The following is a 17,293-nucleotide window of genomic DNA, read 5'->3' on the forward strand; positions in this document are numbered from 1 at the left end:
CCTCTACTTCGTTCCCAATGTTCCCAGTCTCCTCATCACTTTCCTATCAGAACTTCCTAAGGGCAAGAAACACCATTGCTTCCTGTCACACTCGCCCTCAAAAGTCTTCGCTGTCCCTCCATCGCCCATATGACCAAACCTCCCGCCCTGGACCTGGCATTCGAGGAGCCTTGTGAAGCGGCCTCCTCTGACTTCATGGGCTCCCGTTTTGCCCTCTGCTCTGCTGTCTGTTACAGGCCCATCTGGTTCTATAGACAGACCCTGAAGACTGAGCGTTCCTGCCTCTTCAGTCTCCTTCCCGCAGCTTCCCAAAGGCCTTCCTCCCTGCCGCCTTCCCTGACCACTTCTGCCTGGCAACCTCTTTGTCCCTGCATATCTGCATGTGTGTGTGCCTGTCTGCCCTTGACTTCGCAACCACATCAAAAGCCTGTGGACAGAACAGTTGCTGCCCTCAGATTTCCTGGGGAAACCAGTTCCCAGTAGACATGAGCTCATCTGTGTGGAAGCACTTGGAACAGTGAGTTCTGTAGGGATAGAGGGGTGGTATTTCACGAGCCAGGAAGGCAGGGGTAGGAATGCTGAAAGAAGCTGCAGAAGGTGGAGCCTCAGGGAGATGGGAGCGTTAAGGACCATGAGAAAGCTCACCTGGCATCAGAAGATAGAATACGAGCTACAATCTCAGCCACCGTGCTAACCAGCTGTGGGACCTAGGGCAAGTCACTTCACCTCTCTGGGCTTTGGTTCCCTCACCGGGACGAGGACCATTATCCCACCTGCTCTGCCAGCATCCAGGGTCATTGGAGGATGACTTGAGGTGATGTGCAAATTGATGGACCAGGAGTGTGTACCCAGTGACCTGGACTCAGCCTGGCCTGCCTCTGGGAGACAGAAAAAAGAAAAAGGAAGCCTGGCCCGCTCCCAGCGGGAAGCTCTGCACCAGTCTGGCCCCCAGCAGGCTGCAGGGAGAACAGGAGCTGATCAAAGGCCAGGGCTGTAAACAGCAGGGCGGTACCTCCCTGGAGGGAACCTGCAGACCAACTCCATCAGACACCCTTGTGGTCTCCAGCAGGGCCTTCCTGCCCTCTAGTGGGCACAGTTGGGAGGCGCACCCACTTCTGTAACAAGCAAGGATTTCACAATGCCATTGGGCAACAAAAACTGTGCTAAGAAATGTGTCGTTTTACAGAATTCTCAACAGTCCTTCAAGGTCTGTGTTAGCTCCCTCGTCTCACAGCTGGCGACCCTCAGGTGTAGAGGTTATGGGATTGCACGAGCTCCCACAGTTCATAATGGTAGAGCAGGGACTCCCAGGCCAGAGGGTGTGTGGAGGGGTCTGGGTCCCTTTAGGATCACCCCTGGGAGCTAGTTCAAGGCTGGAAAGATGGAGGTTCATTGTTGGGAGAGTTTTGTCATGGGAAAACTAGGGCCTCTGGAGAGCCCACCCCCTCCTTCTGTTCCTTTGAACTTCCCCTAGGCTGCTTCCCCTCCAACATGGAGACTGATCCTGTGGCCCAGGGCCCTTTTCCTCTAAGCTAGGGGTCTGCAAACTTTTACACAAGCTCCAGATAATACTTTAAGCTTTGTATGATCTCTGTTGCAACGACTCGACTCTGCCATTGTAGCAGGAAGCAGTCAGACAATGCATGAGAGAATGAGCATGTATTCCAAGAAAACTTTATTTATAGATATTGATATTTGAATTGCAAATAATTTTCAGATGTCATAAAATATTATCTTCTGGGGGTGGGGGAGGGAGATGAGGGTAAGGGGGATCAAATATATGGTGAACTGACTCTGGGTGGTGAACACACAATGGGATTTATAGATGATGTAATACAGAATTGTACACCTGAAATCTATGTAATTTCACTAACAATTGTCACCCCAATAAATTTTTTTTAAAAAGTTCAACAGAAAAAAAAATAGAAAAAAAATTCTCTTCTTTTGAATTTTTCAACCATTTAAAAGTGTGAAAACCATTCTGAGATTGCAGACAGTACAAAAATAGGTGGGTACTACACTGTCATGTCCCAATCTCTCCTCTAAGATGCAGAGTATTCAGGCTTCAACAATTTGGTCTGACTGCTTCTTCTTTGTCCCTTGTTCTGTTCCTTCTTCCAGTGCCCTCCATGAGGTCAGAACCCAAGGTTGCACCCTCAGCCCTGTCTTCTCCTCTTCCACCTTGTCTACCCCGGGGCGCTCATTTGTTCAGTTTCCCTAGCCTGGTGCAGGGAGTCCCAGCACACCACTCCCTTCACACCACTCCTCAGCCACAAAGCCTTTGTCCAGCCACCCCAGACGGCTCACCAGCCCTTATCTGTGTGTTTTAGAAGCCACCTCCCTTCTTCAAACCCCAGGAGGGACATGACATGTTCCAGAGAGCATACTGGGGTTGCTGCCACTCCAACTTGGGTCTCAATCCTTACTCTGGCCAGCACATGATCTTTATCTCATCCTTCTCCAGACATTCATTTGGTCCATGTTTTATGCTATGTCATTGGGGAAGCAGTGTGGTGCTGTGACATGAGAACTGAGTTAGGAGCCAGGACACCTGGGTTCTGGTTCCAGCTCTGAACTTATGGGAGTTATGCGGTGCTGGGGTGTGAAAGCCATTTGCACAGGGATACACACACCTGGATCTCAGAAGAGATAATGATGGACAGAGACTTATCACCATCAAAAACCACACCTATGTTAGGTGATGAATGTGTTAGCTAAACTTATTGTTGGTGACCATTTGACAATATATGCATACAGAGGGTGCCAAAGAAATGTACACACATTTTAAGAAAGGAAAACTGTATTAAAATTGTAATAATATATACTGGTAACAAAAGATGAATACAAGTCACGTTTGACTTCTGCAATTACAAGAGGTGCTCAGAGTGGTTACCATCAGCGTCCAGACACTTCTGATTATGGCAAACTATTGCTTGAGCAACGTTGACCAGTGTCCACTTTTATAAACCCTAGTGTATTTTTTGTCACTCCTGGTATATCAAATCTTCACATTGTACACCTGAAACTTACACAATGTTATGTTTCAATTACTTCTCAATAAAACTTGAAAAAAAACCTGAAATAACAAAAATATGTATATAGGGATCAACAGCATGTTGATGGTCACATAGCCTTGGGAAAGGATGATGATGTTGCTGAGAGAGGGAATGTAGAGTAAAAGGGGGAAGAGTTCTGCAGAACACCCACAGGGCCAGTGTTAAGCCTCTGTGGCCAGGAGGTGGCAGCACAGGCCATTCAGGGGTTTTCTGATGGGCAGGAAAGATGCTCAGGAGAGAGAGGTAGTTATCCAAACCTTAGATTATCTCCCGCTTGGGCAACAGTGCCTGGCACCAAGTGTGGGAGGGGAGGGGAGCTGAATCAGATGGTACATGGGTATGGGTGGAGATATATATATATATATATATATATATATATATATCCTCTTCTAACTGAAAGCTTACTAGAAGGGGATCAAGCATGTTTTGTACTTCCAAGAGCACTAAACTAGGAGCCCAAAGTAAAGCACTGATTTGGGGAGAGGTGGAGGAACATAGGTTACCCACTCCCAGGATGCCTAGATTCAAATCCTAGCTCTACTGTTTACTAGCTGTGTGACCTTGGGCAAGTTACTTAACCTGTCTGTTTCAATTTCTTCAACTACAAAATAGGGACAATGATAGTATCTACTTCCATAGGATTGTGTGAGTATTGTATGAATTGATATATGGAAAGCTCTTAGAACAGTGTTTGGCATATGGAAAGTGCTTAATAAATGTTAGCAATTAACGCTATTATCTTTAAGATCCCACACTGAATGGGAAACCTTCCAGGTCCCTCCATCCCATGAAGAGGCCCCAAGATCTCAATCTGAGGACTCAGAAAGGTAGCTGCCATATTAAGCCATTGGGAAAAGGGTCCTGGCAGGAGTATAGCACATCGTCCCACCCCAAGAGCCTCGGATTTCAGAAGCCTTGCCAATTTTAGGGTCAGAGGGTACATACCTCCTTACCCTGAGGCCCTTTTTACCTGACTGGGATCTAATACCTCCCTTTACAAGTCAAGATGAATCAGAGGTAGAACAGATCCGATTGTGTGTGTTTGTGTGTGTGTGTGTGTGTGTGTGTGTGTAGAAGTGGGGAGGAGTGAGGAGAGATGTCTCTCTTTCCCCCACTACCCCAGTTTGTATCTGACCCTGAACTCAGATGATGAGCTAGAAAGATCCCAGGGCTGGGCTTTAGGTGACAGGTTCCAGTCCTGACTTATTTCCCTCTCTGACCTCAGTTTCTCAAAGGTCGCTTCTTGCTCTGATATGTCTTGGTCTTTGGGTAAGCTTGTGATTCCTCTCTGCCATCCTGCAGCTCTACCCCAGACCCCTGTTCCACTGTCTTCTCCCTCATCCTCCCCCATCACACTCCAACATCCTTATAAAAGGCTCCTAGACCTAGAAGTGAGGTAAGTCTGTTTTTAAGAGTAAATAAGAGAAGGCAGACAGCCTTCCAGCCTATCAGTTTCCATTTCTCCTGCAGGATGCTTCTTAGGGTTCAGTAGGTGGGCCCAGACTACCGATTTAGTGAGCAGCTGGGCCCCTGGGAACTGGAGTCTAAAAATGGTGAAGAGGCAGACGCTCTGGAGGTCAGATGCCTGCGAGCAGTCTGTATGGGAGGGAGGGGATGGCATCCAGCTCCGCCTCGGGTTCCAGTCCTGCGACATGTGGCACCTGGAGCATCATTTCCTGACCAGGGCTCAGAGTCCTGTCTCTGCTCTGGCCTGCTGCCCTCACCCTAGTGGGGGGACAGGTGGTCGGGACACTGCTGGGCCCCGATGGAGGAACTGGAGGCAGGGATTGGAGGCTCCCAACCTAGTGAGGCATTGAATACCTAAGGGAGCTGGTGTCATCAGAGAGACCCCCCTGAATTGCCAACAGCCGGGGCTCACGGTTCTCCCCCAAAAGTGCGTCTCCTCAGAACCAGCAGGAGTGTGACCCTCTCCCGCCGCCCTGGAGGTGCTGGAAGCTGTGGCTCTGTCTAGCTGTCTCTGATTTCTTGTAAGCAACAAAGTACAGGATGGATGGGCAGAGAACATTTCCTGGGCATAGAAAATCATGAAATGATGAAATGGTGGCTTGTTCCACAGTGTAGGGCACAGTTAATCCTTTCTGGTCAGGGAACTGAACCAGAACCAACAAGCAGGACTGGTGAGGTAGTTTGCAGGACCCAGTGCAAAATGAAAACGCAGGGCTCCTGTTCAAAAAGTATTCAGAATTTCAAGAAGGCAACAATAAAGCATTAAACGAAGTGTGGGGCCTTCTGAATGTGGGACCGTTCCGAGCACAGGGCCCTGTGGGACTGTATAATCGGATGCCCATGAAGTCAGCCCCGCCTAGAGCTATCGTTTATTAAGCACATACTATGGGCCAGATACTTTATGTGCATTATCTCATTTAATTCTCGAACAACTCTATGAAATAGGCATGATTAGGTTCTCTTTATTGATGAGGAAATCTTAAGTAGTTAAGCCCCTTGCCCAAGGTCGCATATGAGGTGTGACAATTAAGTTCGCGAAGTCATCCTAGAAAAAGTGCTACATACCTCATTGCTGAATATCACTACGGTCACCTTCAAAGTACGATGCCAGCACCTAGTCCATCCTTCAAAGCAATTTTGGAACTCTTTTTCTGGAATGGCCATCAGAGCTGTCATCGTATTACCCTTGATGTCCTGAATGTCATCCATATGTCTTCCTTTCAATATTTCCTTTATCTTCGGGTAAAGAAAAAAGTCACTGGGGGCCAGATCAGGTGAGTAGGGAGGGTGTTCCAATACAGTGATTTGTTTCCTGGCTAAAAACTCCCTCACAGACAGTGCCGTGTGAGCTGGTGCCTTGTCGTGATGCAAGAGCCAGGAATTGTTGGCAAAAAGTTCAGGTCGTCTAACTTTTTCATGCAGCCTTTTCAGCACTTCCAAATAGTAAACTTGATGAACTGTTTGTCCAGTTGGTACAAATTCACAATGAATAATCCTTCTGATATCAGAAAAGGTTAGCAACATCATGGCAACAAGTTTGGGAACTTAATTGGCAGACCTCGTATTCTACTGACTAGTATCTGAATCCAGATTCTTTTGAGACCAATGTCTCTGCTCTCCAGTCCAAAGGGGTGCCAGGAAACATGGCAGCTGAGCGCGAGCACTCTGAGGGTGTAGCAGAGTCTCGCGCCTGTTTGACCTGACCTGTGCTGGGTCCTGGGCATGGGGACGGGGCCTGGGCCACTTGATCATCCAGGCGTTGCAGAAAGCAAGCACGCTCTGGACTCAGACAGACCTGGACTTGGGTTCAGCTCTGCCTCTCACTAAGTGACTAGGAAAGTCACTTAACCTCAGTAAGCTTCAGTTTCCTCATCTGGAAACTGGGATAACAGTATCTACTTCATTTTATCATGAGGATTAACTATGATCTATATAAAGTGTCTGACACATAACAGTGAAGAAGCCAAGTAGAGTCCATTCTCATCAGGAAAACATGCGCTTCCACTCCCACCCTGCACCAGCTCTCTCTTCTTCAGCAAGCCCCACTCTCCACCTGCTCTCTGCCCTTCTTTGAAATCAGTCAATTTCCCTCTCTCCGTACAGCTTCTCCTTCAGGCCTGGCTGGTAAGGGAGCTCCCCCAGCTGCCTTTCCCTTAAATAACGTGGCAGGATACATTGGGTTTCAAGGTTTATTGCTAATTTGATGCCATATGTAAGGAAATTACAAAGTTTCTGGATTCTTACAGAGTCTTGGTGAGTCTGGCTCCTTTCTGAGGTGGCAACCTCTAGCCCTGACGCTCATGCTCCTCCTACTTTCTCATCCCTTCCTACGGAAGGCCTCCTGCCCCTGGGGTGTCTGGGCAGGACCTGGTACCTTCTTGTTTCAAGGGAGGGCGGTGGATTCTGACCACTCCTGGCTGATGTCCCTACACTCGACTTTCACCCCTCTCAGGGACAGTTTGCTAGGGACAAAGTCCCCTTCCAGTCCCTCCCAGCCCATGCCAGAAAGCCTAGGTAAATGGTTGGGTGGGGGGATAACAAAGGTCTGAGAAACCCTCTGGTATCTGAGAAAAGAGAGCAAATTCTCCCTTCCCCTCCCCTCCCCTCCCCCAGAACCCAGCCAACTGCAGCTTCAGGCTGCCTGGTATGACGCGTGCCCCTTTGCCCTCTCTCCAGGAGTAAATATTGGATCAGGTTCAGTCGCCAGCTGTTTAACTAAGAGCGAAGCTGTGGGTTCATGAATGGTTGAGATCCTGGGGAAGAAATGCTGAGCAGCATTAATGCCCCAAAGGGACGCTGGGCAAGCTCCCTGGGCAAACAGTACGCCTGGGGTCCAGACTCTATTCCCTTCCTGCCCCTGCCTACACCCGGCATTCTCAACCTGTGAGGCTGGGCTGTCACCCGGAGTAGCTAGTCCCCTGGAATGGGTCTTTCGCCAGGCCATTTGGCAAGATGGTCTGATTTGGGTCAGCCTGGTGTATTCAGGAATTGTACCTGGCCCTACCTGTTCCCTCGGGTAGACCTACCACCACTGCCTGGATGCTGAGGTGCTTTTGGCCAGTAGTGTCTGATACATTCAGGTGTATTTTAATTGGACATACCTGTTCATTCGGTTGTAGGATCCCTGGACCTAGCTGATCATTCAGGTGTGTCTGAGCTGAGTAGGTCTGGTATCTGCCCTGCTAATCCACACCATTCTGGTCCCAGGCTCACCTCAGAGAAAAGGGATGTGAATGTACCCCCTGCTTCTTCCTCAGCCCTCCAGATGTCCCCCAATCCTGGACCTGATCAGATTGCTCTGATTCCTGACCCTTCCTACCCGCCAGGCCCCACTTCCATCCCTCAGGCCACACCTGGCTGGTCTGGGGCCGCAGCAGGCTGCAGGTAAAGGGGAAGCTGGTCAGGGAGGAGGCCCCGGGGAATCAGCCGTGACTCCAGGGAACAATGGTTTCCAGAGCTGAGTTCAGAAGGCGTGGTGGCCACAGGGCTCCTTGCTGGTCCCAACAGGCCATAGATGTGGGCCCAGAAACTTGCGCCTTCCAGGCTGAGGTGGGTGAGGGACAGCTGCTTTCCCACTGCCCTAGACACATACCCCAAGCTTGACCAAGGGCTGCTGAAGAGCTGAGATTTTGAGAGAGGGTGAGAGGAGCACAGCCTGCCCAGGCATTTCTCAGGACGGTGCTAACCTCAGAGGCCAGCGCTGTGAGTCACCATTGCCAGGCTGTCTTCACCCCTCATCCTTCCCTCCCCGGGGACTGGAGGAGACTGGAGGGGGAGCAGTGTTGGCCTGGGGCCAAACAGGGCCAGGATAACCATCGGGGGAGGGGCAGGAGCCAGAGGGGTTTCTGTGTACTTTCTGGACTCAGTCAGCAGAGCTAGTATTCTGGGCTCTAGCGGGGAGCTGACCACCAAACCAGCTGCTCAGTTTTAATATAAAATGCCTTGCAAATGTATACCAAACAGCATCCACATCTTCTGTCCATGTCCCGATTTCAGACGCTCTGGGTCTCCCCGCCTCTGCTCCCAGTGAACTTGTCTTCTTATCTATGGCTCTGTCCTTCTCCATCAAGATCCAGCTGCTGGAGCTGGAGCTGGGAGCATCGCATCATCCAGACCTAAGCCGCTCACACAGGGGATGGGGGTACCAGGAATTCTGGAATAGCATGCTGCCTCTATAGGCGACTCCGTTCCTGTACCCCTGGTGACCCCGCCTGCACTTCCCCAGCTGCCTTCTCTCTAATCTCCTCCCTTCTTCTGCTTCTTCCTCAGTCTGGACGCTGGGCAGCAGCAGTGAGAGAGGATGAAGAAGCCCCGGAGCGTCTTCTCTATCCCTCAGCCAGTGGTGATGGCCGGCTGGAGATATGTGCACATCCAGGGCGGGACAACCACTGGGCACCTCTGCAGGATAGCTTCTCAGTCTTTGTTCAAAGTGGATTTAGAAGAGTGTCAAGGGCTTTGTTGGGGTGGGCAGAGAAGCACTGCTGGGGCCAGCCTCGGCCCCTCTTGCCTTCCCAATTGATTTGTGTTCCCCACTTGGCAAAGCAAAAGTTCTGCTGTTTAGCCAACCTCACTATCTTGTCACTAGAGTAGTCTTGACCGTGAAGGGAGTTCACTTTTCCCCTAAGAGGCTTGACAAATAATTTCTCCTACACACATCTCCTCACATTTCCACCTGCCAGCTAGCCCAACCCGTACTCAAATTCTGGCTACAAGAGCCTCTGTCAAATATACGGTGACGGAAGGAGAACTGACTCTGGGTGGTGAACACACAATGGGATTTATAGATGATATAATACAGAATTGTACACCTGAAATCTATGTAATTTTACTAACAATTGTCACTCCAATAAATTAAAACAAACAAACAAACAAACAAATAAATAATAGGTGAATGGGGGAAAAAGAGCCTCTGGGGGCGGTCTTGTCCAACCCCCTGACTGCTCCCCTACCTCACCATCCATCCCTGTCAGCTCCCATCTGGTTGCAAATTAATGGTGTGTGTGGCGGGGGTGGGGGTGGGGGTGTTTAGATGTTCTCAGACAAATCTGGGGCAAGGACTTTATAAGACCCCTTTCCAGGACCTCACTCCCTGAAGCACAGTTTTGAATCTCCCGTGGAAGCCACTCAGTAGCTCCTGAGTGTCGAGGTGAGGAGAAGGTGGGGTCCCTCTTCTCATTCCATGCCCTTTTACTAAGGGCTTCCCAAATCTCCTGCCAAGGTTATGGGAGGGCTCTGGGGCTCCTCACTCACAACTCATAGTTTCTCTTCCCCCTAGAAGGGCCTAGCGCAAGGCCTTACCTTGCTCTGGCCCTCCCCACTGTGTCCCAATCCCCCGAGGAGGGGCAGGAGGGCACCTTGAAGAGACTGGGATTTCGTGTTTAATTATGGAGCAGGCACTTGGCAATGAGGCAGCTCCCAGCAGGGTGTGCAGTGTCTCTCCGCACCCCAACCAATGAGACAGTGCAGAGCCAGCCAACAGAGCAGGCTCTGCCATTTACGGGTGCCTGATTGCTGTGGAGGCTATTGCTTTTTAATGCAACCAAGGGCAAAAGCTGTCTTCTCCCCCTCCTTTTTTTCTTGAATCCATCCAACTGGGAGAAATGGAGCTCTGGTCTCTCCTAACATGCTGTTCCAAACTGGACATGCCACTCTGTGGCAGTGGGGGACCCATTCAAATACTCATTACTCCTGAGCAACTTGTTTAGAACAACTTGTTTAGAATTGGTGCTTTGGAGATGCAGAGAGGAATTTCAGGGTGCCCTGAGCACATCTCAGACTAACCCCCCTGTAGCGCCTGTCTCAGGACACTGCCGGTGAGCGTGCAGGGCCCCACCCACTGGGCCAGTGGGTCTTCATCTTCTCTGGCTGCAGAACGCTTTGAGAATCTCACAAAACCTCATATCTATCTGTCTATCTATCATCTATCTATCTACCTAACTATCTATCTTTGTCTCTGTGTCCGTCTCTGTCTCTTTCAAAAAGAATGGTAGCTAACACTAACTATCCTCTAATTATGTTCCAAGCACTGTGCTAAGTTATTTACATATACTTAAACCTCACCATGACCTTATGAGGAAGATGCGATATTATCCCCATTTTATAGATTATAAAACTGAGGCACAGAGTGGTGAATAATTTGCATATATCACACAGATAGTACATGAATCCAACAGATTGATGTCCCTTGAACATGGTCATTTGTAGAGAGTCTGTTTTTAGAAACATGCTCTCTCTCTCTCTTTCTCTCTCTCTCTTTCTCTCTCTCTCTCTCTCTCTCTCTCTCTCTCTCTCTCTCTCTCTCTCTCTCACACACACACACACACACACACACACACACACAGAGTCAATATTGGCACATAATGTTATGGGTTTTCACAGATTCACTGAATCCCTGTCTCTGCTCAGGGGTATAAAACCCCGCATGTTTAAGAGTCCTGAACCCAGACCTGAGATACCTGAGGGCAGGAAATGTGCCCGCCATCATGACCACTGAATAAATAGCACTTAATTAGTGTTTACTGAAGGAAAGACCAGGAAAGCATGGGGAAAGAGGGAGACAGGGCATGATCCCTGCCTTCAAGAAGTTCAGAATCTAATTAATTGGACAAGATATGCAAGCTAAAAGACTTTTTTTGTAAAATTTTGGTACTTTTTTTTTATTGGGGGAAGGGAAACAGGACTTTATTGGGGAACAGTGTGTACTTCCAGGACTTTTTTCCAAGTCAAGCTGTTGTCCTTTCAGTCTTAGTTGTGGAGGGCGCTGTTCAGCTTCAAGTTGTCCTTTCAGTGTTAGTTGTGGAGGGCGCAGCTCAGCTCCATGTCCAGTTGCCATTACTAGTTGCAAGGGGCACAGCCCACCATCCCTTGCGGGACTCGAGGAGTTGAACCGGCAACCTTGTGGCTCTCGCCCACTGTCCCATGTGAGAATCGAACCGGCAGCCTTCAGAGTTAGGAGCTCCAACTGCCTGAGCCACCAGGCTGGCCCCAAGACTTTTTTTTTAAGGAGGGAGCAGCTCACAGTGGCCCAGGTGGGGATCGAACTGGCAACCTTGGTGCTACCAGCACCACGCTCTAACCAACTGAACTAACTGGCCGCCCCTAAAAGACTTTTAAATAATAGCTCAAAAGAAGAGAAGAGCGGCTGCCAGTTTGAGCAGAACCCACTGTGCTTACTGGACAAGATACACAGAGGACGAAAGGCTAGTGGTGCCGCGGGGATTAGGGTGGTAAGAGGACCAGGCAGGTGACAGAGGTGGCAGGCTTGGAGCCCTTTAGGAAGAAGTCACCAAGGTGTACATGGTGGTCCTGATGCCAGCTTTGTTTACTTCCTCTCCAGGGCAGTGGGGGCAGGAAAGACTATCTGGGAGGCTGGCATAATCCTGAAGCTCCTGCCTGCTCAGCAGTCCCTGGTACTCCCAGTCACCTTCCCATGTCCCCTGCCGTCAGCCCCACACAGTCAGGCTTCTGCCCCCAGCCCCACTTCCAGAACTGCCTTTGTTAAGCTCACCAATCTCAGCTGACCAATCATCTCTGTTTGCCTAGGACTTTCAGTTCTAGAACTGGGAGAGTCCCAGGAAAACCAGAGCCGTTGGTCACTCTACCAATGGCTTCCTAGTTGCCAGATTCAATGATGTCTTTCAGTACTTAACCATCTTGACTTCTAGGCTCCTCCTGGCGCCTCTTTCCTTCTTGACACCCTCTCATCTCCTGGCTCCTGTCCTATATTCCAGTCTGTTTTTGGCCTCCTTCTTCGTCAGTTCTTTCTTCTGCCAATTCAGTTCTGCCATTTTGGTTCTCCAGACCTATTATATGCTGGGTACGTGGATACAAAGGCTAAAGATGTGGTCTCTGGCCTCAGAAAACTCAGAGCCCAGTATACAAGACAGACATTTATTGGGAGACATGCAAGGAGAGAAGTATGTAGGTAGAACAGAGGTGCTTCAGGCTGCAGAGTGATCAAGTCTGTCCAGACAGCGTCGAGGACAAGGACAAAACGATGGTAACTTCTGAGCTGGGCTTTGAAGAATGAATAGGAGCTTACCACATACCAAGTGACGGAGGAAGCCTCTTCAGTTGGTTAGAAAAGCATGTGAAAAGGCATGAAGCAGTGAAATACATTGGTGTTCATGAGGGCAGTACATGTAGTTTGATGTGGCCAGGCATATACCAACTGGGGGCAGGAATCAGGAGCTGATGAGGGGGCTGAGGCCAGCGCACAGGACCTCATATGCCATGTCTCCACAAGTGAGTCCATGAATGAGCTTGAAGAGGCCCATGGGTCTTGAAAAGGAATGGGAAATGTGCATATATTTTTGATACTAGTGAGTGACTTCCTCAGTTTTCCTCAGATTCTGAAGGGAGGTCTTGGGGTCCCAAAGGTCCACTGTTGGGAAGATATCAGAAGCAGCTGGGCAGCGGAGCCCATTGTCAAGTTTTCATTTTAAATGAAGATCTCTCTGGTAGCTGATTGAAGGGAGGATGAGGAGGTATGGAAGCTTGAAGCTAGTTTACCAGTGGGCCCACGTGGTTAAAGCTTCAGAACTCTTCCTTGCCCCTGAGCAAAGTCTCCCCGAGGCAGTGTGCCATCTCTATAAACACTGGCCTCCAGGCCTGCTCAACAGGCATCCTGGACATTTCCAGATGTCTCCATCAACATGTTCCAAAGGCCCCTCAGTCCACCTGACCACAACTGAAACCAGTGTCTGTTTCTGGCACCTGGTAGATACCAACCAAGTAAATGTTTTCAAATTGAACTGAGGTCCAGCTCTACAATTCACTCAGGAGCTGGATTTTAGGCTTTGATTTTAGGTCTTTCTGGGGATCAATCAACTCTCTTTTACCCAGAAGTCTCAAAATTCTTAAGGTTTTCTGAAAAGAAAATCTAGAGTTCCTATCTTTATTTATTAGTTGCAAAGTAATTGTATACTCTGAGCACATACTACAATACAAGTAGGAGTCTTTGGCCCCATCTGTCAGTGAGTGAACTGAGGCCCAGGGCTAGAAAATGGACTTAGAAAACTCAGCTCACTCTCTTTTCCCCCAGCCTGCATGGGGACCCTCTCAGTGACCTAGCCCAGCCAGTGTCGCGTGTATCCTCACCCCAATGACTGGTCCAGCCTTGTTGCTAAGGGCCACTTTTCCATTTTTTCTGCTCTGTGTTGTAGTTTTATTGCCGTGGCAATGCAGCAAAGGTTGTGTGTGTTTGTGTGTGTGTGTGTGTGTGTGTATTATGTTTGGTAAGTACTGCTGGATGCAGGGGTGAGGTTCTAATTGGTTTGGTGGTTGCTAAGGTCAACAAGGCTGTGATTGGCTGACTCTGTTTATGAGCCCATCTTGTCCCAGAACCTTCTGGGGATGCAGCTGTTGGCCCCCTGAGGTCTGGAGTGGTCATGCATGTTGTGTGTATGTGGGGGGGGTGTGTGTGGGGGTGTGTGTGTATATACACACATGCATGAGTACACACATGCCTGTATACTTGGCACAAATAGTAAAGAGAGGATGTGATGCTTGGTGCAGTGATAAAGTGGAATCACCCTGGTATCAGGTACATGACATTTTTCTCCTACTCATCCCCACTTCCCATAAATCCCTGGAAAACAATGGTCTGGATTTATTCAGAGGAGGACTAAGAATTGGCAGAGTCTAGCCAAGTCCTGTTGTCCCTAATGACTGGTAGCCAAGCCATGGGGGTCAATCTATGGGCTGAAGTCACTGCTGCCATTCTCCCTCCTCCCTGTCAAGGACATACATGTCCTGAGGAGAGTTTCTTTCCATTTTTACTTCCCATTTCCCTTGTCTTTACTTGTCTCCTAGAACCCTAAGAAGGGCCTTTGCAGGACACTAATGAGCTCATACATATGCAGATCTTTTTACAGTTTGCAAAGCACTTTCACATTCACACTCTCATTTAATCCTCCTGAAAGGAAGTCATTCACATTATTCCCATTTTGCAGAGGAGGAAAACTGAGGCCCAGATAAATGAAATGACTCTTGCCCCTTAGAGGCAGAGTCAGGTCTTGGGCTTCCCAAGTGTCCCATCATGGTGTGCCTGCATGGGTGTGGGTAGGGCCGGTAAGGTGCAGAAAGGAGGTCTCTGATGGCTGAATGCTCCCTGTCTTCATGCTGTGCCTCCCAGGGGAAAGTAAGCATGCTTGAGCTTTGGTTTTTCAGCTATTCGAATACACTGCCCACACAGTCTGTGAGGGAGAGCTGTTTCCAGCTTCCCCAGTCAGCCTTCAGGCACCCATGGACACCTGTCCTATCTGCAGAGCAGTGGCATGTCACTGTCAGTGGGGAGGAGAGACAGGATCAGGGCAGGGAGTGGGCTGGACTGCGGCTGGACCCCTGCTGTCATGCTGCTCAGGCCTGCCAGCAACCCACTGCTAGGGGACCAGGGCCTCCCAGGATGCTACAGATCCTTTAGGCTAGCAGAGGGGAGGGGTCTGCGAGTCTATAGGGAAGGGGCCCCGGGAGCCAGGGTGCCAGGGGAGAAACCCCCAAGTGAGAGTCTCTTGTCTGACCCTGACAGAACACAGCCATTGGGCTGCAGAGAAGGAAAACAAGCGTGGACTGCGTGCCAAGTGCACATCTCATTGAAACCTCACAACAGCCCCATGAGAGCGGGACTATTACCATCTCCATGTTACAGACAGGAAACGGGAGATGTGAGTAACTGTCCAAGGTCACACAGTCTATGTGGCTTTAAAGCCTAAGGTCTTGCTTGGTGGTGCAGTAGGACAGCAGTCCCCCCTTAGTGGAGGACCCAGGTAGTGCTGCATCTACTGAGCTGGGCTTGTTGACAGAATTATAGAAAAAAAACTGGCATGGGAGGAGAGCGGAGACACCAAACGGTTCAAAGGGAATTTTTAGAATGGCAGACAGTTCCCTCCTCTCCTCCCTGCTGTCACTGCTCTAATCTAAGCCTGCATCGTTTTTCACCAGGATCCGCCTCCATTAGAATGGCCCAAATTAGGATGGCCCAAACAGCATATACACACAGGCTTCCTATCCAACCAGTAAGCTCTGCCCATGTGCCATGGTACCTCTTACCTGGTTCCCCTTTCTACCTGCCCATTTGTCAAGCCTTCCCCTGGGCCTGCCAAGGTTTCAAATGCCATTCTCAGGCACCATCTGCAGCCCATCCCCTTCCCCTGACCCTGAGGAACAAGATAATGCTTTCAAAACTGCAATTTCAGAGATTCTGAAACACAATTCCATGTCAGGGTTTGGGGGGTGATGTGACAGGTTGCTGGCCCCACATCATTTAGGCTGTCACCTCTCCTCTGTCAGATTGTCCCTGATTCTCTTGGCCACAGTTAAGGGATTCCTCCTCTGTCTCAGCCCGTATTGTCTTGTTATGTGACTGTTCCTTTGTATGTCCCTCTCCCACTTGTTGGTGACCTGCTTGAGAATAGGGATTGGAACTTAAAATCTTCCCTATATCTCAAGGAGCCAGTACAGTCCTCAGAACTTGGCAAGTGCTCAGTAAATGTTTGTTGAATGAGCAAACAATGGCACTTATAGCTGTTATTTATTGAGTCCCTATGATGAGTCAAGCCCTATGCTTTGGCATACATTATCTTTAATATGCACAACAACCACACAAGATTGATTTTAGTATTTTTGCTGTACAAATGGAAAAAACGAGCCTCAGGAAGGTTAAGTCACTTGCCCAAAGCTATTCAGGCAATCCAAGGAGGTTCTGGGAATCTAGGCATCCCCAAGGAGCTCCCAGCTTGGCCTAGCATACCAGTGGTTCCAACTTTGACATCTCTTCGCTCCTTTATCTTCTAGACTTAAACAGGCACAAAGTTCTGTGTCCCTGTCTCCTGACTATCTTTCAAGTAAGTTTCCTCCTCTCCTCCCTGCTACCACTGCTCTGAAAAAGCCTGCATCCTTTTTCACCAGGATTGGCCTCCAAATTGGGGTTCCCATCTCCAGATTTGCTCTCATCATCAATCCTTCACATGGCTGCCAGAGAACTCATCCTAAATCACAGACCTGGTGATATCTCTTTCCTCTGAGAAGCTCCATGTTGCCATGTGTTTTGGGGTAAGATCCTGGCTCCTAGACATGGTATAGTAAAAGGGTCTTCAGGACCCAGAACCTTCCTCCCTTTACAGCGTCACCTCCAGCCTCATCGACTCTAAGCTCTGGCCTCATAAAACTGTGTGACCATATTCTCTTGCCTCTGCACTTTGCACATGGTGTTAACCCTTCTGGAAAAACAGAAAAACCCTTCCTCCCCTCCACAGTACACTTATCCCAAAACCTTCAGTTCAAGCAGCAGAATCACCCCTCTAGGCAGCCACAGCTCTAATCTTGTTTCTACAGCATCAGAACTGTTTACTTACCTGCCCCATTAGACCATGAGCTCCCTGAGGGTAGGGACTGTGGTTCATTCATCTTTTGTGCCCGGAGATTTGTCTATTATTTGGCATATAAGAGATATGCAGAAACTTTTGTTGAAACCTCTTGAGCTCATCCATCACCCTGGTTCCTTCAAACTCTACTCTTTGGCCCCATTCTTTCTAATCCTCTAAAACACAGTTCTTTAGCCATAGCGCCTCTCCCTGCTCTCCCTGCCTCGGTATGGACTCCTTGCCCTCGGTATTCTTATCACAGACATGGATTACGGAGCCAGGCCGGTTGCTTCCTCTCCCCAAAGCCTGGAGGCTCCATATCCATCCACTCTTTGCACCTCTTCAACACTCAGCAGTTTTATTTTTTTAAAGTCTGTGTGTCAGAAAATCTACATGCCCTGGCAGAGA

Source organism: Rhinolophus hipposideros (genome assembly GCF_964194185.1).
Source record: "Rhinolophus hipposideros genome assembly, chromosome: 19".
Lineage (NCBI taxonomy): Eukaryota > Metazoa > Chordata > Mammalia > Chiroptera > Rhinolophidae > Rhinolophus > Rhinolophus hipposideros.